The 25,666-nt window shown below is 36.8% G+C and overlaps 1 protein-coding gene across 3 annotated transcripts in view; it reads right to left on the bottom strand.

Moving 5' to 3' along the window:
* The window catches only part of LINGO2 (leucine rich repeat and Ig domain containing 2), a 1,187,073-nt gene that overhangs the window by 773,085 nt on the left and 388,322 nt on the right, over positions 1–25,666 (bottom strand). For all 3 annotated transcript variants that reach the window (XR_013829114.1, XM_079927035.1, XM_079927036.1), the window contains one exon: positions 12,217–12,260. The gene's annotated coding sequence lies outside the window, so the exon portion shown is untranslated. The remainder of the gene's footprint in view (positions 1–12,216; positions 12,261–25,666) is intronic.

Here is a 25,666-nt window from a genome sequence, read left to right as displayed (position 1 = left end):
AATTATAAGGCAAGCAAATCAGCAAAGGATTTAAAGATTTCATTAAACCAGCTGAAAGCTAATGATGAATCACTCTAAAATCTCCAAACGCAATGAAATATGATCATAAACATACTATTTACTTTCAGCTACAGTCTCTAGTGATATATATGCAAAACAGAATTAAGATGAATAAATAAAAAAACTGCATTGCTAATCTTGTTTTAGGTAGTGATTATCCAAATGAGCTTTTTGTTGTGGTGTTGTTATTTACTGAATTCTACATTTAATTACCCTAGCATGAAAACATTATATAAATATGTGATGACTAATTCCTCAGTTGAATACTACCTTAATAAAAGAAACAACTACCCCTATCCAAAATGTTTAAAGTACCTCAAATGACTTAAGAGGAATTATTCCCATGGTGGGTGCACAACTGAAGATTATTAAGTTTCAGAGTAGCAGGAAAAAGCTACATTTTGTTCAATCACTGTCTTCATCTTATATACTCTTACAAAAGCATAAGCTTCTGATAATAACTTCTTTCCCCAGTGAATGCTGGATTAATATCCACCTACTGTATACTGGGACTCTATGATTATCAATTATCTTCACAAAAGTAGAAATCCAATATCTTTACTTCAATAGTAATACTGCCACCTTTGGACAAAAGGATAAAAAGGCAAATGACAGAGAACTGATGAGGACAAATAAAATGACAAACAGGAGTAATAATTTTTGTTTAGTTTTTGAACCCTTTGGGTTGTCTGTATTTTAGTCACTTATTTGAACACTGCTACAAAAAAGAAGCAGGATTATAAAAAATCTAGCACATCAAAGTCTATCATCCATTTAGAAAATCTTATCCTTTAATATAATTTAAACTCTCTCAGTGTTTTCTATGGTCTGCCTAGTCTATCACTCTCTTTCACTCACTCCCCTCTGCCTTTTGTGGAGAGTTCTTACTTCATTCCAAGAAAACTTGGGACTTTTCCCTAATCAGTCTAACCCCTAAATTTTACTTTGATGCATTCTTCTATTACATATTTTAGTGATGGATGTCTTATATTTGCAGATTCCCATCCACACACACTCAAGCGGAAGGCCTCCAGAAGCACCCACAAAACAGAATCCTTCCATCCATCCATTCGCCAAAGTTGTAAAGAGAAAAAATATATATCAGAACAGCAGACATAACAAATCATCCTAAAAAATATTTTATACCTTTCCTACTCATATCGTGTTTCTGGGATCCATAGCATAGATATCACCTGGGAGCCTGTTAGAAAAGCAGCATCTCCAGCTCCTAGACCTGCTCATCATCAGAATCTGCATTTCAACAGGATCCTTTGGTGATTCGTTTGCATATTACAGTTCAAGGTGAATTGCTCTTTACCATTTAAGGAACTCAGAACTTCCAAATACTTGGCAGGTAATCAACTAGAAGAAAAACAATTTAAAATAGTCTCCACTCTCCTATTCCTTAAACCCCCCCCCCCACTACCCTTCAAGAAAACAAAAATAAACAAACAACATGATCAAACTTCTTACTCTGATGGGGGTGGGGAGGCAGGGAGATTCTGACCTACACTAAGTTTATGTTACATCTCAGGGGAAACACTGAGTCAGCTATGGGAGGTTAGTTTGTTTATCTGTGGATCAATACAAGCTGGGGCAAGCTCTCCTAAGTGGAAGACACACAGTAAATGACTTTATTTTTAATTGCTGTCTCACTAGACTGCATTGTACTAGCTTCTTTTCTTCCTAAGATAGTCTGAGCATTCTGTTCTTTCCAGTCGTTAGCAGAGCAGTACCCCTCATTCTTCTGCGAATAATAGCTATGTGCTCAATGTCTCTTCTCTGACTTCCAATGACATTTATTCTGAGAATGTAACTAGAAAGAACTTATACTGTCTAACTGCCTGCCAGAAAGATAAAGGGATATATATATATATATTTTTTTTTTTGGATATTTTATATGTATGTACATGGTGTGACATTTAAGGCAAAGTGTTAAAGTTTGATCAATTAAATTCACAAATGATAAATTTCTAAAGGGAAAGGAGTCTAGCTCTACTCTTAGACAATAGGTTCATAAAGCCGAAGGCTATGGGGTTATTTTGTTATTGCTGTAATTCCATGCAGTCCTAGCACGTGGCATGTGCTCAGCTGATAAGTTTTAGAATTGAATTGAGTTGAATTACAACCAATTCCTTAGTCTAATCAGACAGTAAGTCTTCATGCTCAGACTAACACTCTGGGATTATAAAGGAAAAAAAAAAAAAAAAAAAAAAAATATATATATATATATATATATATATATATATATATATATATATATATATGTATATAAAACAGTAGAAAGAGCCTAGGAAATGGGAGCCTTGAGTTCTAGTCATTACTCCTGGGCAAAAATAATAGTCAAGACATTTCCTGAATGGGTAAAGTGTAACTATTAGAAATTGTCAAAAATATCATGATATCTGCTGTATAAAGTATGAAAGAAGTCACTAGTCTATTTCTTTTGATATATTATAAAGAGTTTAAAATATTATCAATTTAAAAAATAAAGACTATGAATGACAGGCCAATACCTGCTCACACAATTCATAGCCCTCTCTAGAATCTCAGTGGAGACAGTTGCTCTTCAAAATCTGTCCTCCCCTTCACCCACATTAGAAAGTCATAACTGAGCATTTGGCTCTCAAGCTGGAGACTACATTTCTTTGCTTTACTGGCAGCCGAGTACAGCGTTGTAGCAAGGTGCTACTGAGGGAATGTGAGTGGTTGGTATGCCACTTTCTGTCTGGGCCGTAAGACATTACACGCGTGCTTCTTCATACTCACCTCTCTTTCTCATAATCCAGACACAAAGGTGCCTACAATTCAGTTTAAGGCCTAGGGATGATGATAAAGTACTAGGAGTGACAGAGAAAGGAAATAATCCAGAACCCTGATGACTGTGTAGAGCCAAGTTTCTTGCCCCCATAAATGTGTGGACCACTCACTCACTTTGGGGAAGTCAGAGAAAAGAGAGAGGACAAAGACAGAGAGAGAATCGATTCCCCATACGTTACTCTATTTCAGGTTAACTTTGTCACAGCAACTAGACCTTTACCAAAATTAATACAATCCCCCACTCTCTACCATTTACAATAAATCTATAATTCCATATAAATATGTGGATAACTGGGACACATTAATTTATGTCTCTTTGTTCTATTGTTTGTAAAGTCAAGAGGTGAACTTAAAAGGAGGAAGAGCCTAAGGTCAACGGAGTAAACCAAGATACCAGTTTTAAAAAGTCAGCCCTAGGCTTAGCAGTATAAGACTCCTGAAAGCATCAATATAAAGCCAAAAGAAAATGAAAAATGATTGAATGCAAAGCCTTCATTAAACCACTGAAGAAACTGAGGCTAGGACATGTTAAATATTTGGCTTAAGATCTCATAGCAAATAGTCTGGCTTTGAATCTTGTTCTCTAATGCCTAGATGGGTATTTTCCATCTTTTTAATATTAACCAATTAATATACGCACTAGTCAAAGTGTAAGACTTTTAATGAAAAACAGCAATCCACTGCCCCATCCTACTCCTTCCATCCTTGAGTTCCATTCTTCATAGGTACCTCTCTAAACTCTGTAAATGGTTTTACCTCTGTGTTTCTAAACATTATGCATGCATGCCTATTTCTTGAGTTTTGAATTTACATCTATATGGATCCTCCTATGATAGATTAGGGTTTAGATCACTGATCCATACATACAAACAGCTGCCCTCCTCCATTTCCATATTCAATGTTACTTTATTATAACTATGGGAAAAAAAATCATGGATGAGCCATATATTATTCCTATAAATGTCCTCTCTTCCCCAGAGTTAACTGGCATCTATCATGTTTGTTTAGTTTTCTATGTAACTATAACTATTCATTCACAAATTCTCTACCATAAATTTTAAATTTCCATTCAACATATTCAGACAAATCAGATAATCTCTTGTTTTTTTTCATCCCCTTTTTCTTGGACATAGCACCTTGGAGCACTCCATTATCCTACCCTTATCTGTACTGAATTCCCCTAGACCTGACACTCAGGCATTGATTTGACATTCTTGACATTATCATCCTGGAAACTGTCCTTTTTTTTTTTTTTTTAAATCTGTGTCAAGTCCTCTGTGTACTGGTTTCTATGTCTTCCTCTTTTTTTTAGTTTATTCTGTGGTTTTGGTGAAACACTCTCTACAACATATATTTGAGAAAGAGAAAAGGAAGTAAATCTTTTCAGGGTTTTCCATATGTAAAAAAAATATTTATTCTACCTTCTTACTTGATTGATAGATTGGATAGCTATTTAAATTTTAGAATATCATTTTCTAGTATTTTGAAAGCACTAACCTATCCTATTAGCTTCAAGTATTGTTTTCAGAACACTAATGCTCTTATTTTACTGAAATATAGTTCACAACATTCACCCCTTTAAAATGTTCAATTCAATGGTATTTATTATATTCAAAAGGTTGTGCAACTATCACTACTATCTATCTAATTTCAGATCATTATCATCACTCCCAAGAGAGATTCTGATTTCAGGTGAATATGCTGGCCCTTGGTCATGCCTGATCCTGGAAGACAGAGAATCTACAGTAAATTGTCTCCAGAGAACACCTCCAGTCTATAATAGGATATAAGAAAGGTGTTTACAGGCTATGTAAAGTGGAAGATCATGATCCTGCTTCTGAAAATATACTTCTTACAAAACAAAAACAAAAACCTCTCAGCTAATCTTGAATACCCATTTGTACCACCCCTACCTTTTAGCAGTGTCTGGTACATCTATTTGCTGCACTTTTAGGATGTTCTGTAGCATACATCAGCCTATTCCTGGGCACACCTTCCAGGATTCACAACTTAGATTCATTCTTTCTAGACAATAAAGTCAGTTACCAAAGAATCCATCTGTTTTGCCACTTCCAAGTTATTTTTGCTATTGTCCCTTCTTGAGTAGTTTTCTTTCTTAGTAATTAAAAAAAAAAATGTACTGGAACAAACAGAGTGGAAAAATGATTCTGTAAGGTGATCAGAAAAATAACTAAATAGTATACAAAAATCCTTAAAACAATTGAATCAGTCCATTGTTAAGGGTAAAAAACTTCTCTCAAATTAATGTACGAACAAGTTAGATGCCAAAGAAAACGCAGGACTTCTAACTGTTCCAACTGAAATACTCATTAGGGATTAGTTATAATATCCCATAGACTTGGTAATTGACAATTCTGATAACAGAACATTATCACTTTGATACCCCAAATCATTTGCTGCTGAGATAACCTTGAATCCATCTGACCCATAAAATCTTCAAAAGATAGGTTTAGTCTCAAAAGTTCCTAAAGTTACATCCTGTAACTTTCTTTATATGGCAGAATCTGATATTTACATTAAAACCAATCTGATAACATAACATATGACAAGCACGTTATGCACAAATGGGTGCTTAATGAATGTATTTTATGATGATGAAAAGAAGTTAAGTGATGCACTAAATCTATTGAAATGTTTTCATGTTTCATTGTTTATATGAAAATAGGAAGATATCTGCAATTAGCCTATCTCATTAAATAAGACAAGATCCATATACTGATGATTTTTACGTACAGATTGAAAATGGGGAGGACATGTATTCCTTAATCATAGAAGGTCTCAAGGTTTACAAATGCATAAAGTACTAGAAGTGAAGGATCTATGAATCATTAAATATATGGAATATTCCCACGATATCTGACTTCGAGCCTCCAAATTTGCTGTCAAACACTGGGAAGCATCTGATACAATGTAGAAGTTATATCCTGTTATGCATGAAACATTTCTTTTCCAAGATGTCTGAGATAAGTTTTGGGACCGGAGGGTAGTCTACACCAGTGGTCCCCAACATTTTTGGCACCAGGGACCAGTTTCACGGAAGACAATTTTTCCAGGGACGGGGGTGGGGGTGTGTGTGTAGTTCAGGCAGTGATGTGAGCGATGGGGAGCGATGGGGAGCGGGAGATGAAGCTTCACTCGCTCACCCGCTGCTCACCTCCTGCCATGAGGCCCAGTTCCCGACAGGCCATGAACCAGAACTGGTCCATGGGCCCAGCTGCTCTGCGGCATGTGGGATCTTCCCGGACCGGGGCACAAACCCGTGTCCCCTGCATCGGCAGGTGGACTCTCAACCACTGCGCCACCAGGGAAGCCCAAGAGTGCAAATTTTTAAAGGCTTGATTTATAGAAAATATTTAAGTAAAACATGCAATATAACATGGAAGTTAAGGACATTGAGTCTAGGGAGAGAATTTTGAATTCATAGAGTTTGGGTGATTACTGGACTACTCTAAGCTTCGGGTCATTCACTCAACAAATATTGATTAAATTCCAACGTTCCAGGCACAGTTCTGGACATTGACTAGTAGTATGTAAGCAGAAAATAATACCCTTTAACGTCTTAATACATACATACTGTAAGAATAAAGGCAGAAAAGGAAGAATTATTAAGAGGCTACTTAAATACCTCAGATGAGAAATGATGGTGTCTTAGATCAAGACTGCAATGACAGAACTGGTTTGTTCTATTTTCTCTGTTTGATATTGGATATATTCTTGAGATTGAACTGGCATGTTTTTCTGATAGACTGGATATGGAGTATACTTGAGATAGAGAAAAATCAACAATGACTCAAAGATTTTGTCCTGAGCCCCTAAAAGGATAGAATTCCTATCAACTAATACGGACAAGTTCTGTGAAGACAATGTTTCAATGGGAGGGGAGGAAATTAGGAATTCGATTTTGGATATGTGTAGATTGATATACCTATTAGGTATCCAAATAAACACTTGACTATATGTATTTGGAATTTAGGGGAGAGATCCTGGCTAGAAATACAAAGTTGGGATCAGAGAGCAGATGACATTTGAGAATGCAAGATGAGACAATATCATCAAAGGAGTAAGTATAGTGAGAGAAGAGAAAATGTACATGGACTGAAACCTGGGATACTCAAGATTTTAGGGGATATAAAAGGAGACCAGGGAAGTAAATTGAGAAGGACTGGCCAATGAGGTAGGAAGATAACCAAGGTAATGTGTATCCTGTAATGAAGAAAGATGGAGTGACTTGACTGATAGTTCAAGATCCTCAGATTTAGCAACAGTGACCTTGACAAGAGTACTTTGGTTGAGTGGTAAGGTCAACACCTGATTTTAGTGGGTTCAAGAGAAAAATCAGAGGCAGTAAGTACAGATCATTATTTCTTAGAAATTTGTTGTTAAGGGAAGGAAAAATATGTTAGTAGCTAACAGGACAATTGGCGTCATGAGAGAGAGTTTTTTTTTTTTTTTCTTTTTTGTGGTAGAAGGTATAGCATGTTGCAAGTCAGAATGATACAGTAGAATGGGAGAAACTGATGATGCAAGGTCAAGAGAGTGGAACCACTGAAAGAACAACCTTGAGTAAGTGAAAGGGGTGGGTTTCAGTGACACAAGTAGAGAAGGTGGTCTTAGCTCTTAACATGTGGATTTTATCCAGTGAAACAGGAGAGAAGGCAGAGTATAGAGCACTGCTTCTCACTGATGGGTTTGGGAACTGATGGAGTGTTTCTTGTGATTGCCTCTATTTTCTCATTAAAATTGTAATTAATGCCATCTTTTGAAAAAAGGAGGCACTGTTTGAGGAGAGAGAGGAGAGGACTAGGAAGTACTCATCTCAGACAGTGTAAGAATGAATGGATTCACTTGAGACTGAAGAATATAAATCTACCCTAAAATTAGTTTAAACAGCTCTGTTTTCTTCTAGCCATATTCAGCTGCTGAGTCGCAGACACAGAACAGAATGAAAACTTGCTTTAATCAAGTTTCCTTTTTTTTTTCAAATTAAGCAAACAAATGGAGGCAGGTAAGAGAAGCAATTATAATTACGGAATATTAAATTTAAGCTGGATAAGAAGAAAAATAAAGACACAACGTATGAGAGGTATAGGAAATGTTGATATGATCAGTGGCTTGACGGTCAATCAGGGATTAAAATATTGTTGAAGTTAGAAAACAGTGGGTAGAGAAGGAGAAGAGTGGGTAGTCAGAGAGAGGAACAAATGAAACTAAGATCATGGAAAGGTTACATTTATTGGTGATATGGTGTGACCATGAGTAGTGAGTGGCTACAATGTGATGGAGGGCAAAGTCATTGGTGGAAAGAAGGTCAAGGAGCTGAGAGACCAGGTTATTGGAAGGATAGTCCACACACTTATGAAATCACTAAGAACCATGATAGGAACAGTGTTAAAGAATGACAGTGAGTCAGGACTTAAATCTTCAAGAAACTAGAAGGAATGATCAGGGTGGTAATGATGAATGAAAAGAGAGTCAATGGTTGGTAGAGCCTAGTGGCTTAAAAGTCAAAGCCCATTGTTTTTAGGGAAAACAGAGGGGAAATGGTCTGAAAACATCAATAAGGAGCAAGGAAATGTCTACACCTCATCTAAGTCCAGTGGTCTGAGGAGTATGAGAATGAAACAGTCACGTCTTGAGGAGGATGCACGGGAGCCTGTGTTTTCAAGGGAGAGGCAGGTTGCAAATAAACCCCCAAAATCATAGTGATCAAAGAAAATGTTTTGGGAAGGAGAAGTTATTCAACATTTTTCTGGTGACTGTGAAGAAAAAGGAGCAGGGTTTCAAGAGCTGAGAGGTAAGAAGGGGAATCAGATAGGGATACGTGCAGAGATGTGTGGGGATTAGAATTCCAGAAACGGCAGTGTCTAGGAACACCGAGTTTCTTGTGGTAATTGATAAAGAATTTCTCATCTCTGAAGTGGAAGCATTAATACTCCCTATGTCACAAGGTTGTTATGAGGATAAATATGATAAAGATGTGAAGCACTTAGTCCAGCACCTGGCACAACTTAAGGGCACCATAAACATTAACTATCATCGTCACCATCCTCATCAATCAGTCTGACAGGGTACTGAGTCCATTAGGTATAAGCCACATGATTTTCTAGAAAACAAAAATTTCCTCCTAGAACTGAATGTCTGACATTATTATATAAACACATGAGGAAATATGATAGTTTAAAAAGAAAAAAACTCATTTAGCAAACAACTTTTTTTTTCAGAACAATGACAGTTATTTTCTTTCTTACTTTAGAACCTAGGTTTATTGACTTGGTTTCACTAATTCTATGGTATTTGACATGTTGATGCTTCTGATGAAAAGATGAACAGAATCAAGATGACATTTTACATGTCAGCAGTGAGAAATACAAGAGAGACTTCGGATCCACTGCATTTTTCTAAATCAACATAGGTTCCTAATTTCTTTTCAGCCGAAGTAACTCTTGCCATTACAAGTTGGTAGGTAGCATTTCCATGTGGAAATGTCTTCTGAGCTAAAATCTGTTTTCTTTCACAACACTGGAGAAATATTCCCATTGTTTGAGATGGTCTACCAGGAAGTTTTTAAAGTTTAAATTTACATTTTCAATCTCTTTTCCCAGAGAGTCCTATTTATTCCCCTTCCATCCTTCCCTTGGCTGCCCTCTCTAGAGACTGTCCTTTTGCAAAGAACCCTGCAATCTATTACAAGTCTGTTCTGTGTTAATTAAAATGACATCCAACTTATCTGGGGGTCTGGCTCCCACAGATGTATTGCTCTAGTCTACTTGTAATTAATTCTCCACTCAGCACTAGCAGTAGCCATATCATTTGGCCATGAAGGTACTTGAAAGATTAATGACACTGGATAATATAAATGGAATTGTAATTTGGGAGGACAAGCTAAACATTCCCACCAAGCAGACACTGCCAAAAGTAGCAGACTGTAGCTCATCTCTTATTGAGCCATGACAGTAAACATTCATCAAGTGAAGGAAAATAACAATGGGGTGATGTTACAGTGGATATAGAGTTATTTTTCAGTGAGTTCTAATGCATGAAGTACACCCTTAACCTGCTTGATGAGACAGAAAATCACACATAAAAGCAGATGGACAGCTAATAAGCTGTGCTGTAAGGTTGAGCAATATGGCCTGATTGGCTAGAGATGTTACAACCCCATTGAACCTCTCTCAGAAACAGGCAGTAAATCTGAATCCTAATTACAGTGGCCCAGCTCATTTCCTAATCAGACTGCCAGATAAGAAAGGATCTCATTTGGAAGCATGAGCTCTCAAATGGAGCTAACAACCATGTGAGAAACCGGAGTCTTTTGTTCCGGCCATAGTAATCTCAGTTTTTGCCAATGGCAAGGCCTAGAGACTTCTAAGCCAACAGCAATGCCAAGCTGCTCAGGATGGTGAGGGCAAGCTGGGTAAGCCTTAAGGTGGTGCTTTTCACTGGAAACTGGATGATCTCAGGAGAGTGGATATTGACTAGGAACTTATAAAGACTGACACCAAGAAACAATTTAGGTAAGAGCCTAACCATGATCCAAACTTGTATACAATTTTCAAGATTACTCTGATTTTAAAGGTTCTGTCTCCTTATCTCTATTTGCTTCTGTCCTATAATGTGATCTGATTTAGGGTTGCAAAACTATGGTCTCAAAACTAAGGGAGACTAGAGACATGCAAATACTGTTTACGGTAATTTCATGTCAGCCATCCTTACTTAGAGTTACTCTGCAGGTCACATCTAGGTTCCCCTTGGCCACACACTAATTATATCCCTCATTGTGTAATCTCTCCAGTTGTTAACAGATCTCTTTCACCCTTGGTTGTAAAATCCTTCCAGGCAGAATCTATGTTAATCATTTTTTTCCAAATAATTTGCTTAATTAATCAAATAAATTGTGTTAGACTTTGGAGGAGCAAGTTATATAAGAATAGCAAAAAAAAAAGGGTCCCAGATTTTAGAAAGCTACATACCTAATGGAAGAGCCAGAAGTAGGCATACATAAAATGAACATATACATAATATGTATTTATTTTTATAATTAAATAAAATTTTACATGTTGACTGTAAGAGATCTGAAAATACAGTCTACCAAAGAATTAAATTAAAATTATTTGTAATTCCACAATTCTGATTTAAACACTGTCAAATTAAATGTTCACATATAACTTTTCACGTTTTCTGTAAATATATGAGACATTTATATTTTAACAAAGGATGTCATATTTGAATATAAGTTTTCTTATCCCGTAACAGGTTGGTCCATAATGCTTCTAATTTCCCTCTATAATATAAACTCAAAAGTTTTGTCTCTCTCTTTCCATAGTGTATTTCCAGCAATTATAACAGTGCCATGTATATAGTAGCCACTTAACCAGATGAAAATAATTATTCTCCTACAGTTCTACAGTTAGTTTTTCTGTACTCACACTGTACAGTTGCCTAAGAAAAGTCAGGGGCAGATTTTTGAGAGCAATGAATGCCTAGAAGAAAGGACTGGATTCTATAAGGTGGAGAGTACTTTTTTTTTTTTTAATGGAAATGCTTCGATTAGCTCTCTGCTTTATATTATTACCAATAAAGATATCCCACCAGCTAGTATTTTTCACCTTTTATTTCCAATTAATCTATGGGAATAAGAATATTGGTAACATTTTCAAAGATGTTTGTCAGAGTGGTGATAATTTCAGTCATGAGCACAATTTTGTCTCTAATATAGAAGAAACTAATAACAATTATAAAATCATACTGAGTATCATGGAATGTTACCCAGCAGCCAACATATCTGGAGTAACAAAAAAGAATAACTAGAAGTTAAGATGTTTAGAGATAACGTTTAAAGTCTATTCATAGAGTCCCCAAATCCAAAGCGTATCTGTACAGCAAAGGGTGATGTCCTGGGACAGAGCTTACAGCTTCTTTTCTATCTGTTGCCAACTCTTTGGGCTCTAATGCCCCCCATACTAGGGAACATGAACCCTCCAAACCAGAAAGCTGCAGGAGGGAAATAAGTACTTTAGAACACTGCCTCCTTGTTCTCATGCCCTGGGAGTCAGCGATGTCCTCTAAGCCTGCAGATTTGGGCGACCTTCCCTTAGAATCATAATATGTCAGAGTTGGAAAGAGCCTTAAAAACCAAGACTCTGGGAAAAATTAAAACCAGTCATAAATATCACCAGTTAATCCAAGATCTGAATTGGTCAGTTAGAAAATATACTGAAAAAGTTCAGTGCATTTAGTGCTTACATGGGGTATATAGGCCATGTTACCAACAATTTATCCCTTGGTAGCACAATATAAATGCTCTATTTCACTTACCTTCTAAATCAGTTGAGGGGATCACAAACAGCATTTTTTAAAAACTGGAATAGATTAAAATAAGAAAAAAGAGTGCATCATAAGTAGAAATAATATTTTTTCAGATGCTTATTCATCTATATACAGGCAGGTATGATTGTGTGTTTTAAATTGTTTTTAATGTAATATATATTTTTATTTATTCTGAGTCATGGTAAACAGTGTTTGAAAACCACTATTGTCTCATGAAAAAACTATAATTGAGGGTCATAACTGTGAACAAGGTGTAGAAATTAAACAGTTTTAAATATGATAAGAAGTTTTCCAATGCCTATAACAGCACTATGTTCATTTGAAATAAGAAAAGCATATTGTCAAATCATTCCATGTAAAGTCACGGTTATTTCATTTCTCTTCATTTACAAGGGGTTGAGTGACTTTCCCAAGGTAACACAGCTCGATGCTAGGCATGACACAACTCGGGTGTTCTGATCTCCTCTCTGTTGTTTTCCTACTAGTTCATATAATGACGTTTCCCCTGTAATGGTCATGTCAAAAGTATAAATATTCTGTAAACAGACAATAAAAGGGAACTTCACCTAATATATAATAAAATTTTTCTCCAGATGATAAATGTAACCTGTGTGAATGTGACCAGTATAATCAACATCAATAAAATAGTAAAAAAATCTCATGATTCTCCTTTAAATATTTAGAGTATTTTTGTAAAATAATTTCTGTTCTCCATTTTTCTTCAAGGAATTACAAAGGGAGTTTCGAACTCATGCCTTCTCTCATCCCAATATATCATGGTGACTTATTTATCTCTCAAACATAGGCATTAAAGAATATCCATATTGAAACTGCCACCTAGGACTGTATTTACAGTTTGGAGAACAGGCCTCTTGTGTTAAATCCTCTTGTTCCTCTTATTTTCTTTTGTCCTCTATCTCTGTTAGTCTCCCAGCCTTCCCTGTCTCTGACACTAAGTTGTAAGGTAGATACCCGAGGAATGTGGAGAGTAATAAAGCAGCGACTTCTTCAGACCTTTATAAGTGCCGTTATGTGGGCCAAATCTTCTCCCTCCCTCAGGGTCCTAAATTAATGTCCATAAGGGGCCATTGGCAAGAAACACAAATGAATACCATAAGGAACCTAGAAGTTCATTCAAGTGACATTTACACGTTAAACAGACATTGTTGAAAGAGCAGTTGAGAAATACAAAGAAATGACCATAACCCTGAGTAAATTAGGCTAGCTGAATATCGAGGGATTCAAGAAAGGTTCATGTGTGTGATTTCCAAATTCTCAACCTGGTATATTCTTTGTTGGGTTCAGGGGAGAAAAAAGTTGGAAATAGGAGCACAGTTCCTTATATCATCTCAATATTTCAAATTATATTTCAACAGTTGTCAAAGGTGCTTAAGAGTTCTCTGGATCAAGGAAGGAGATGAAGTAAAGAAGTGCACAATATGATTTAATAAATGCCTTAATCACAAACAATTTTACTTATTTTTCCTCCTTAAAATAATGTGTCTATATTTAAGGTAAAATACCTTGCCCTAAAATCCAATTCTTTTCCAAGATAACCAAACTTAAAAGTAAACCATTGAGCAGGTCAGTGTCTGGGCAGTTAAATCAAATCACAGCACAGCTGGAACCTTTTCCAGCCACTCAGAGATTATCTGTATAATTCTCATTGTAGAAAATGCAGAGCCATTATTCCTAGTGCTTCCTTCCAGATAAATGATGTACTTAATATTCTTGTCAGGCTCCAGGGCTAGATGGTCTTCAGTTTTAAAATGATGACAATCAAATGTGTGGAAGCACTTTAGGAAAAGATTAGGATTTCATGGGGATTCTAATAAACATTCAGGCCCTATACAGGGCATATCTTAACATGCAGGCTGTTTGTCCTTTAAATCCTGATCTGTTATCACTTGTCCCAAACCTATAATTTGTTCATAATTGAGAGGTTTCTTTAGTACTTGAGTAAGTCTGGAGGTGTGATACTCAGGTTCTGTTAATATGGATATAAAATTCAGAAATTCACCATTACCTTATGTTTCCCTGCACATTAGACACTTTTATATTTCTAAGCATCATCAGCTGTTGTCTATATTTCTTCCATAGGTATATACTACAGTATCACACAACTTGTACCCTGGTGGATACCACGGTAAACTGAATAGCAAAGACCTGAGTTCTAGGCCTTCCTTTGTCACTAAGAGGCTCTGACCTCGGAGATTCTAACTTGTTCTTGGGCATAAGTCGGCTGCTCTGGGTAATAGTAATGCGTTGATAAAAATATATCTGCTACGTGGCTCCTCAGTATCTGTCTAAATCCATGAATGTAACAGTGAAATTTCTGGCCTTAAGATTTGGGTGACTGCAAAGATAATGTATATAGACTGGTCAATTTATAATATCCCTTTACATGAAAATTCACCCATCGTGTGCTATTGCTATGCTTTAAAGCAGGGGTCCCCAACCCCCGGGCCATGAATGGCTACTGGTCCGTGGCCTGTTAGCAACCGGGCCGCACAGCAGGTGAGCGCCGGCAATCGAGGGAGCGAAGCTTCATCTGTATTTACACCCGTTCCCCATCACTTGCATTACCGCCTGAGCTCCGCCTCCTGTCAGATCAGTGGTGGCATTAGATTCTCATAGGAGCGTGAACTCTACCGTGAACTGCGCATGCGAGGGATTTAGGCTGCTCGCTCCTTACGAGAATCTAATGCCTGATGATCTGAGGTGGAGCTGAGGAGTGATGCTAGCACTGGGGAGCGACTGCAAATACAGATTATCATCAGCAGAGAGGTTTGCCTGCACAGACACCATAATAAATCAATTGCTTGCAGACTCATATCAAAACCCTATCAGTTGGGCTTCCCTGGTGGCGCAGTGGTTGAGAGGCCACCTGCTGATGCAGGGGACACAGGTTCGTGTCCCGGTCCGGGAAGATCCCACATGCCGCGGAACGGCTGGGCCCGTGAGCCATGGCCGCTGAGCCTGCGCGTCCGGAGCCTGTGCTCCGCAACGGGGGAGGCCACAGCAGTGAGAGGCCCGCGTACAGCGCAAAAAAAAAAAAGAAAGAAAGAAAAAAAAAAACCCTATCAGTGAGAGGCAAGTGAAAACAAGCTCAGGGCTCCCACTGATTCTGCATTATGGTGAGTTGTGTAGTTATTTCATTATATATTACAGTGTAATAATAGTAGAAATAAAGTGCATAATAAATGTAATGTGCTTGAATCATCCCGAAACCATCCCCCCCGCCCTGTTCCGTGGAAAAATTGTCTTCTACGAAGCCAGTCCCTGGTGCCAAAAAGGTTGGGGACCTCTGCTTTAAAGGGCATTATGATAAAAACACTGATTCAATCTTTAAGTATCTCTTAATGGTATTAGGTTAAGGTGGAAGGATGTCTCTGAAGCTTGCTAGAAACTATCTATCTCTGAATGGCTCAGTCTTCAAGGAAATGTTATCCCTAAATTGTACAGTGTACATTTATATGGAATCCTTTGGGTAATGACTGGGAAAGTTTAGGGACAGTAAAACTATGATCAAAATCAGTATGCATGGGCTTTGAAAAAAAACTTTGAGATTTTTCTAGTAAAAACACACAGATTGTCCACACAGAAACCTGCACATGGATGTTTATAGCAGTTTTATTCATAATTGCCCAAACTTGAAAGCAATCAAGATGCCCTTCAGTAGGTGAATGGATAAACAAACTGTGGTGCATCCAGACAATTGTATAGTATTCGGTGTTAAAAAGAAAAGAGCTACCAAGCCATGAAAAGACATGGAGGACGCCTAGATGCATATTACTAAGTGCAAAAAAGCCAATCTGAAAAGGCTATGTGCTGTATGATTCCAACTATATGACATTCTGAAAAAGGCCAAACTATGGAGACAGAAAAATTATCAATGATTGTCAGGGGTTGCGCAGTGGGGAGGAATATATAGGAGGAGCATAGAGGATTTTCAGGACAGTGAAAATTCTCTGTGTGATATTATAATGATGGATACCTTCATATACATTTGTCCAAACCACAGAATATACAACATCAAGAGTGACCCACAATGTAAACTATGGACTTCGAGTGATTATGATTTATAAATGTCAGTTCATCAATTGTAACAAGTGTACCACTCTGGTGAGGGATGTTGATAATGAGGGAGGCGATGCATGTGTGGGGCAGGGAATACACAGAAAATATCTGTACCTTCCCCTCAATTCTGCTATGAACCTAAAACTGCTCTTAAAAAGTCTTAACACACAAATAATTACAATACATATTTCATTTTTTCCAATCCTACTCTATTTTCTCAAGTGTGTAGACACAAACAAACTGACAAGGTGCCCCTTAAATTATACCTGACCATGTTCTAGTGGAATGAAATATACAGAATGTATATGAAAACGCATCTTCTTTAAATTCTGTTGGAATGGTGGAATTTTCAGTGTTCTCTCTTAGTCAAACTTCCATTTGGTTAAGGTATAGGCATGACCAGCATGGAATAATTTACCACTGAGTAGGTGCATATTACAGAATATCCTGATAAAGACTCAATATCCTACTACAGACATCTTCATTTCTGATTGACCACATGATTTCCCAGAACTTTATGCCTGATTAGTAAAATAGCCTGCCAGCATTAAAAAAAACTATAAATGTAAGTCACATAGGTATGGCCACCTATATGAGACAAGCTGATGCCTCCAGGATCCCTTGTTGGTATTTCAGGTGTATATAGTGTCAAAGTCCTCTGCATTCTGGAAGTGCCAGATATGGTATTAATAACTGTGCTGTACTGGAATTACAAAAGATGAGTTCTATCAACCTCAGACTAATAACTTGGAGAAGTTTCTGACTCAGTTATTTTCTATAAAATAGGGGCCACAGCTCCATATGTACTCAAACAGTTCCATATGGACCTCAAAGTGCTCCTCTAATAGAATGAATGCTGACTCCACCAGCTCCTTAACTGATTTCAAAAGCATATGAAACTCTTAGAGGAAAACATAGGCAGAACACTCTATGACATAAATCACAGCAAGATCCTTTTTGACCCACCTCCTAGAGAAATGGAAATAAAAACAAAAATAAATAAATGGGACCTAATGAAACTTAAAAGCTTCTGCACAGCAAAGGAAACCATAAACAAGACAAAAATGACAACCCTCAGAATGGGAGAAAATATTTGCAAACAAAGCAACTGACAAAGGATTAATCTCCAAAATATACAAGCAGCTCATGCAGCTCAATATCAAAAAAACAAACAACCCAATCCAAAAATAGGCAGAAGACCTAAATAGACATTTCTCAAAAGAAGACATACAGATTGCCAACAAACACTTGAAAGGATGCTCAACATCATTAATCATTAGAGGAATGCAAATCTAAACTACAATGAGGTATCACCTCACACCAGTCACAATGGCCATCATCAAAAAATCTACAAACAATAAATGCTGGAGAGGGTGTGGAGAAAAGGGAACCCTCCTGCACTGTTGGTGGGAATGTAAATTGATATGGCCACTATGGAGAACAGTATGGAGGTTCCTTAAAAAACAAAAAACAGAACTACCATACGACCCAGCAATCCCACTACTGGGCATATATCCTGAGAAACCCATAATTCAAAAAGAGTCATGTACCACAATGTTCATTGCAGCTCTATTTACAATAGCCAGGACATGGAAGCAACCTAAGCGTCCATCATCAGGTGAATGGATAAAGAAGATGTGGCACATATATACAATGGAATATTACTCAGCCATAAAAAGAAACGAAATTGACTTATTTGTAGTGAGGTGGATGGACTTAGAGTCTGTCGTACAGAGTGAAGTAAGTCAGAAAGAGAAAAACAAATACCGTATGCTAACGCATATATATGGAATCAAAAAAAAAAAAAGGTTCTGAAGAACCTTAGGGGCAGGACAGGAATAAAGACGCAGATGTAGAGAATGGAGTTTAGGACACAGGGAGGGGGAAGGGTAAGCTGGGACAAAGTGAGAGCATAGCATGGACATATATACACTACCAAACGCAAAATAGATAGCTAGTGGGAAGCAGCCACATAGCACAGGGAGATCAGCTCGGTGCTTTGTGAGCACCTAGAGGGGTGGGATAGGGAGGGTGGGAGGGAGAAGCATAAGGGAGGAGATATGGGGATATATGTCTATGTATAGCTGATTCACTTTGTTATAAAGCAGAAACTAACACACCATTGTAAAGCAATTACACTCCAATAAACACGTTAAAAACAAAAAACAAAAAAAACAAATGCACCCATGTTGACCCAGGGCTGCAAGAACTAGGATACCATGGCTACATAGAAAACATACTTGTGTCATCTACTATACAAGTCTCATCAGAAGCCAAGTTGACAGAAAAGACCTTTAATAAAGTTAAGAGAAGGATATGCTCTCTTCATACTCCTTAAAATAGGTTAACTTTTATACATGCCACTGGATTTCTCAACCACATTTGGCTAGCCTCCTGTAAAATCATTTTCCTTAGGGTACTGCACTTCTATCATTTCACTTTCAGGTTTTAGAGAAAGCCATTTTGAGATAGTCATAAAAAGATTTTTTCCATGTTTAGATATAAAACTGTGGTATGAGTCTCTGACTTACTGTTTCCTCTATGAGGTCCCATGCAAGAAACTACTTTTAAAATTGAGAAAAAGGAAAACTTCGTCTCACTCAGAGAAGGGGTCTGCCTTCTTCTTGATAGGAATTTATGTTATTCAACATGCTTCCCTTTCTCCTTTACTTTCAGATTGTCAAAACTAAGCTCAAGCTTAGTAACTCTATAAACCTTCCGGAGCAGCATTCAGTCTTGCTTGGCTACACTCATTTCTATTTAGGATTTTTTTGACCTATTTGTACAGCATATACATTAAACCTAAATAGCATACACTTAAATAAAAGCTCTATAACCTAAATAGATTTTTAAATGGTAAGAGTAACTACTTGAGACAAGTATTTGCCCTAGGTAGACTTATAAATGAGATAACTGAACCAAAGGCATTTGGAAATAGTAAGAAAATATATAAACTATGTTTATTTTATTATTACAATTGGATAACATGATAGTTTTTGTATAACCATAGTATTTGTAATTACTAATTTACTTATTTCCCCCACAAATTTATTAACCCTTTGAGGGTTAATAAATAGTATTATTAGTATTATAGTAATAGTATTAATAGTATTATATATCTTAGTAATATGTGTTTAGGCAGTGCCGGACACAGAGTAGGACCTCAGGAAATGCTAAATTAATAAAAGATAAGAGACTGACAAACACAGAAATATAACGATGCAATGGTCTTACTGACCTTATTATTTATAATAAGATAATGATACATTGCACAGATTTTAACATTACCAATTATCGGAATCATCATCATGACTGAAAAAACAGTCATCGTGAAAGCACCTCATTTTTCATCATATTGTAATTTTGAATCATTCCAAGTTTTTTTCTCAATGCAGTTTCAGCAATGCTTTAAGCACTGTGCAGAACCAAAGGCTTTTAGAGCTAAACACATCAATTACACACAATCTTGTGATACGTTCCTGCCACGTATCCTTACTCATTCATCCTCAGCCCACAGAATGCCATCTGCTTATTCTGAGTGTACCTTGTTACAAAGAGAAAAAAGGGAGAAAGAAGCCTTAAACTGATTTCATTCTCGGGAGCTATGCTACTTTCAAAGTATATTTTTGTTTCACAAAAATCTTCTTATGTTTTCAGTGACATTATTGACTCTAAATGTTAAAGTTTCTATAAAGATATGACCTCATCATTCTGACCTTTTGGGTGGGTGATCTTTGCATGTATTCCTTTCTGTGGATTCAGAAAGTGAAACAAAGAATTATCTGAGGAAAGTCCTAATGTTAAATATCTAGTGAAAACAATCCTGATTTGATTCTTCACTGGAGTTGCACATTTATGAAATCCTAGCGTTGTAAGGGTAGGGCTTGGACTGTTCATTTCATGTGGCAGGCTGTCTGGGATGAGGTGAAAGCTGTGTAATTTAATGGTGGACTGAGCAACCAAGGATGCATTTCATCCTCTCAGCAATGACAATCTGACTTAAAGCCACACACAGGAGAAAGGGAATTACAATCCCACTTGACTCCGATCATTTCAATAACATCATTCAAATGATATATTTATGATAAACATTTAAAGAAGGCTTATCAGTCTCTCAATATTTCCACCATCATTTTATTCTTTGAGTTTTACAACATCTGTATGGAGTGCAAATGCACCCAGAAGGTAAATTTTCTTAGGTAAGGACAAAAGGTTAAAAAAAAGTTGGAACTAAAACTCTGGTCATCCAATGCGTGAAGTGCAATGGGCTTCAAACCCACCTTCTGTTTTGGCAACATTTTATGCATTTACATATCTGTATTATTGTATTTTATACATTAGTGACATAGATATAGAAGGCCTAGGGTGTAAACAAATCTTGCGACTAGTATTTCTTTAATTAAAGCAGTTAACCATTTATAACATGAGGTAAAGATGCTGGTCCCTGGAACATCATATAAAATTTATTTAGAGAACACTAATTGCTGAAATATAATAACGTTTATATACTCCAAATTTCTTAATAGAGATTAAAGTATTTATTATTTATACTTATTATATATATTTATATTTATATATAAATAAATACTTTATTTATTTATAAATAAAGTATTATTTATTTCAACTAATTTATTTCAACTAATCAATTATTTATTTCAACTAATCTGAAATATATTTTATTTACATGGTAAATCTACAAATTTCAGAATGATAAAATATATTTGCAAAGTCAGACAAGAATTTGCAAGATCATACCACAAAGGACAAACACTAAAATGAAAACGAAACTATTACTTGAGTTGATTTTTAAAATAATACGGTATCATATATCATTTTGTTTCACTCATAAAATAGAATTAAAGTTGTAGATGATTCAAAGAACAATTACAGCAAGGATTATATTATTTCACATAGTAACTTTGACAGATTGGCCAGGATAGCCATGAGGACTATGCTGGAAAAGATTCTGGGCAGCGTTCAGATTCATCAAGAAAGAGTGCTGCGTAGAAAAGCAGAGAAATGATGATTCACTTTACATTTGAAGAGGAAAGAATCACAGAGGTGAACTGACTTCACCTCAGCACAGAAAAGGTAGAGCCCAGAATTCAGGACTATTGAATATTTTTCTAGGGTATCTGTCACTATGTTTCAGATATTTACTGATTTCTCAATGGTATGCAAAACAGTTGAAATACTTTTTTTTTTTTTTTTCCTTCTGGCTTCTACAGTATCTTATTCCCTGGTATTCTCCTACCTTACTGGTTATTCTTAAGTCTCCTTTGGGTGTGTTTATTCCTGTGCTCAACCTCTAATTCTTGGATTCCTCAAGAAATGTCTTTGTTCTTCATTTTCTCCTTAGTTGACGTCATCCCATGCCATAACTTTAAATATTTTAACTCTGAGAACCACAGCTTCCTATTTCCAGCTGACTACTCCATGTTCCCAGATGGATATCTTGTAAGTCTCAAATTTACTTTTAATATGGACAACAGAGAACTCTTGATTTAATATCCAAACCTACATCCATACCGGTTTTCTTCATTTCTGTAAATGGGATGACAATCTACAATGATCTCAACCCAATAACCCAGCAGTTTTCCTTGGTCCTTCTCTTTCCCTTCTTCCCCACATTCCATCAGTCAACAAGCAGATTTGTAACCCTAGACTACTATTACTGTGGTAATTCTGAATATTTTTAGATCCTTCTTCCTACAATCAGTTGGCATATATTTAGAACTTCAAACAGTTATGTAAATACACCTTTATTAGAAAAGTAAAACTCGGGCAGGAACTAGAGAAAGAAGAGGGGCTACATGCCAAATTAAAATACGTATTTATTATTTTGTATGAGTGATTATCTGGTAGTACTTACTTTCAAATAAGGGCATTTAATAAAAGTTTTCATCTGAAATTCCATAAATGTTGCTTTTTTCCATTAATAAAGCGTCTGAGTTCAGAAAAATAAAATGTAAATATATTTCTTTAAAAACCTCCTTTTCATGATGTGCAATCATTTTCTATTGCTCTGGGTGTGTCATATTTAAGCTATGCTCCATTCACGTGAGAAGTTAAGGTTTCTAACTGTGTGGGAAGACGTCTGTGCAAATTCCTGTGCTTAATGGCCTGGTTATATACCTAATAACAACGCTTAGGTGCCACCAAATGCCCCAGCCACATGCACCAGGAGTAAATTAATACCTACATCTTTTTCCTACAAAATATCTAAAAAATTAGTCAATAGCACACAAAATAAAATGGTAAATTCCATAGTGGACGGTTGTTTTTCTCAGAGAATGGTTTTTTAAGCGTTCAAACTTCAGGATCAAAGTAACTATGCTTTATTCTGTTGAGATAAAGGCAGGGGAGAAGAACAGGATGTTGTGAGCTGAGATCCCAACTATGTCAAACTTGGAGGGAAAAAAAATCCTAAATGACAGAGAAAGGAGGCAGCTAGGCAGCCTGCTTCTGGGGAGGAAGGATATGCAGCACCTGAGTGTCACTGACAGCCTTGGTTCCTGTAGTAAGCAAACGTTCCTTCCAATTCCACCAGAACTAAAGTTTATAAACAGCATTTCCAATACGTCTAGGTATTAGACAATGCAGCAAAACAAACTTGTATCAAAGAGTCGTGGATAATTATGCTGAGGCAGGCTTTAGAATCTTGTAGCCAGCTATATTAAAACATAACTAGAGTGGACATCATCACTTACCAGATTACCTAAAGAGTACTCCAGATGTTGAAGTGTTTCTTCACATGCAGCAGTGAGCATTGCCATGTAAGAGGGAAATGGGATACAAGCCTCAATGAACCCACCCTCCCTTCCTTCCTCCCTTCCTTCCTTGCTTCCTTCCTTCCTTCCCTCCACTACTTAACACATATTTAGCAAGCATGAGCATCTACCAAGTTGTCAGGCATAAGAGATAAATCATTGAACAAGACAGAAAAGGCTCCTCTCTCATGGTGATTCTGGAGACAGAGGATAAACAAATTAAACTTATAAATAAAATAATTATATTTTATAATCAATGCTACAAATACAAGAATCAGGATGAAGATATGAGTCAATAATTGGAAGAGTCCATTTTAGATGAGATAAGCAAGGAGAGCCTTCAAGCTGAGACATGAAAAATAAAAAAGGATCCAGTCATGCAAAAGATTAGTAGGAAAAAATTCCAGTCAAAGGAACAAAAAGGCCTAGGAGCAGAAAACATTTTATTGTGCATAAGAATTTGAAAAGTCAGCATGATTGCAGCAAAGTCAGCATGGAAAGCCTGATACTATATGAAGATGTAACGAGAGGCAGGGGCCGGATTTAGAGGCAAGGGGGTATACAGACAATACCTACTGATAACAAATCTAGCACTATTACAGAGAGTATTTCAACCTAAAAGCAGTCGCCACGAGCCCACATGGCACGCAAGTAAGTGTACTTGACTAGGCCCAAAGCACACATGTAATAAGTCTAGGACCACAGTCCATCTTCTATGCTGCTGTGTGTCTACTGATCATGACACACTGTTGTCTGGAAATTCTTTGTCACAAAAGCCCAACAAAAGCATGAGGCAAAACACGAGCATGAATGAAGTCCCTTAGGGTCGAAGGATACATTAGAAAGACAGTTGTATAAAGGGAAAAGGAAACCTGCCAGGTCAGGAGTTTGTAGTTGTTTCTAAGTCAAACCACAAGTTTAGGAAAGTTTTTGAACATCCAGAGCAATAGTTGTATAACCTATAAACTAGAATGTTGGACTTACAATTGTTTTCAAATTTTTTGTTTGTTTTTGTGAGGCAGCAGAACGCTCCGTATTTATTTTAAATAAATTAGATAAAAAACAGAGTAAAACGGAAGAGATAAAAATAGATATGCACTAGAGCAGATAAAAGGCCAAGGACTCCGAGTATAAGTCTTGAACTTTCTATCATAAACCTTAAGGCATCTATGATCAAAGTCTGGGATGATCTCAAATAGTCTTTCAGCTTTAAGATTCTATGATTCTATCTTTGCGTTCCCTGTAGGCCAAATACAGATTTCAGAGGATCAAAACAAACAAACGATATAAAAGTAAAACTATATTGGGAGACTAGGAAAGCATTACAACAGGAAAGAAGCATGTCTGCTAAAAACACTCAGGAGTTCTTGGTATTGAACTTGGTCTACATCATATACTAGAACTGAGCAACAGGTATAAAATCAGGAAACTAGAGCGAAATAATGGGGCAGAGATCTCAAGTCAACACTAGAGAGTTCTGTCAGAATTTCAGGAAAACAGAAGGGAAGCTAAAATACAGTCAAAGTTAGTACCAGCAGATAATGCTTTAAGCAAACCATGAGGAGAATACAAAAGTCAGAGTTCAGGCAAAACTGTTTGCCATTGCAGCCCAGGAAGTGGGGCATCATAAGAAGAGCTGATACCAACTCATGAACCTGCTGCTGTTAAGTCACAGGAAATCATGCGGTAGTTTTGGGGTCGTGGATGAAGCCAAGTTGGGTCAGTAGATAACTCTCATTAGTAAGGTGCCATTCCTATGTGTCAACTCTCCTCAACCACACTTGGACACTGTGTGCAGTGGATCTCCTCAGCTTGTATTTTCTCCTCTCTCCTTTGATGTCTACCTTATCTGCTGTGGAAATCTATCTTCTCACCATGAGACTATAACAAAGAAAACAACCTGAACCAGCTGGACAACATCACAGTTACTTCCTATGGCATATACTCAATGGTCCAGCCATGTTGTGACACAAGAAAACATGTGACTGGGCTTCTGCAGAAAGACCCAATCCGGAGTTCACTAATTATTAATATTTGATTTTAGTCTAGTCACTTAAATCGCAGTCTGTTTGCTCATGTGAGATGACTGGAATAAAAATATTTGTAACCAAAATGTGTTACAAAAATGAAAGACTCTTACTACCCCTTTTAATGCATTAAAGGAGAACATTAAATGAGAAATCTTCAGAAGTTCTGAGTCCTCTTGGTTTGGGAGACTAAAAATATCCTCATGTGTAAATAGCACAGAAACGGAGCCAGAAAGGGACACTGGGCACATTTTCCCTCCTCTTTTAACTTCCCCTACCTCCACCTCAAGTTCTATATGCACAACACTTCACTCAGATACAGAAGACAAAGCAAATGAATTATGGATTTGGGTCCTGCCTTCAGGAAATGACCACCTTCTGGAAATGTTCAAGGCATATCTGTTATTTCATGAGGATATTAGATCCTTAAAAAGAAATTTCTCCTACTTGAGATACAGCAGGACTGAGATTTTCTACATAATGTAGTATCTTATAGTCTAGTTCTCAAAGGGGAAATTCTTGGTGTGGATATACAGGACCTGTACACATATACATAGATGT

The sequence above is a fragment of the Stenella coeruleoalba genome (assembly GCF_951394435.1).
Source record: "Stenella coeruleoalba genome assembly, chromosome: 7".
In the NCBI taxonomy this organism is placed as follows: Eukaryota; Metazoa; Chordata; class Mammalia; order Artiodactyla; family Delphinidae; genus Stenella; species Stenella coeruleoalba.
The sequence above is the reverse complement of the archived record's forward strand: the minus strand, read 5'-3'. Positions and strand labels throughout refer to the sequence as shown.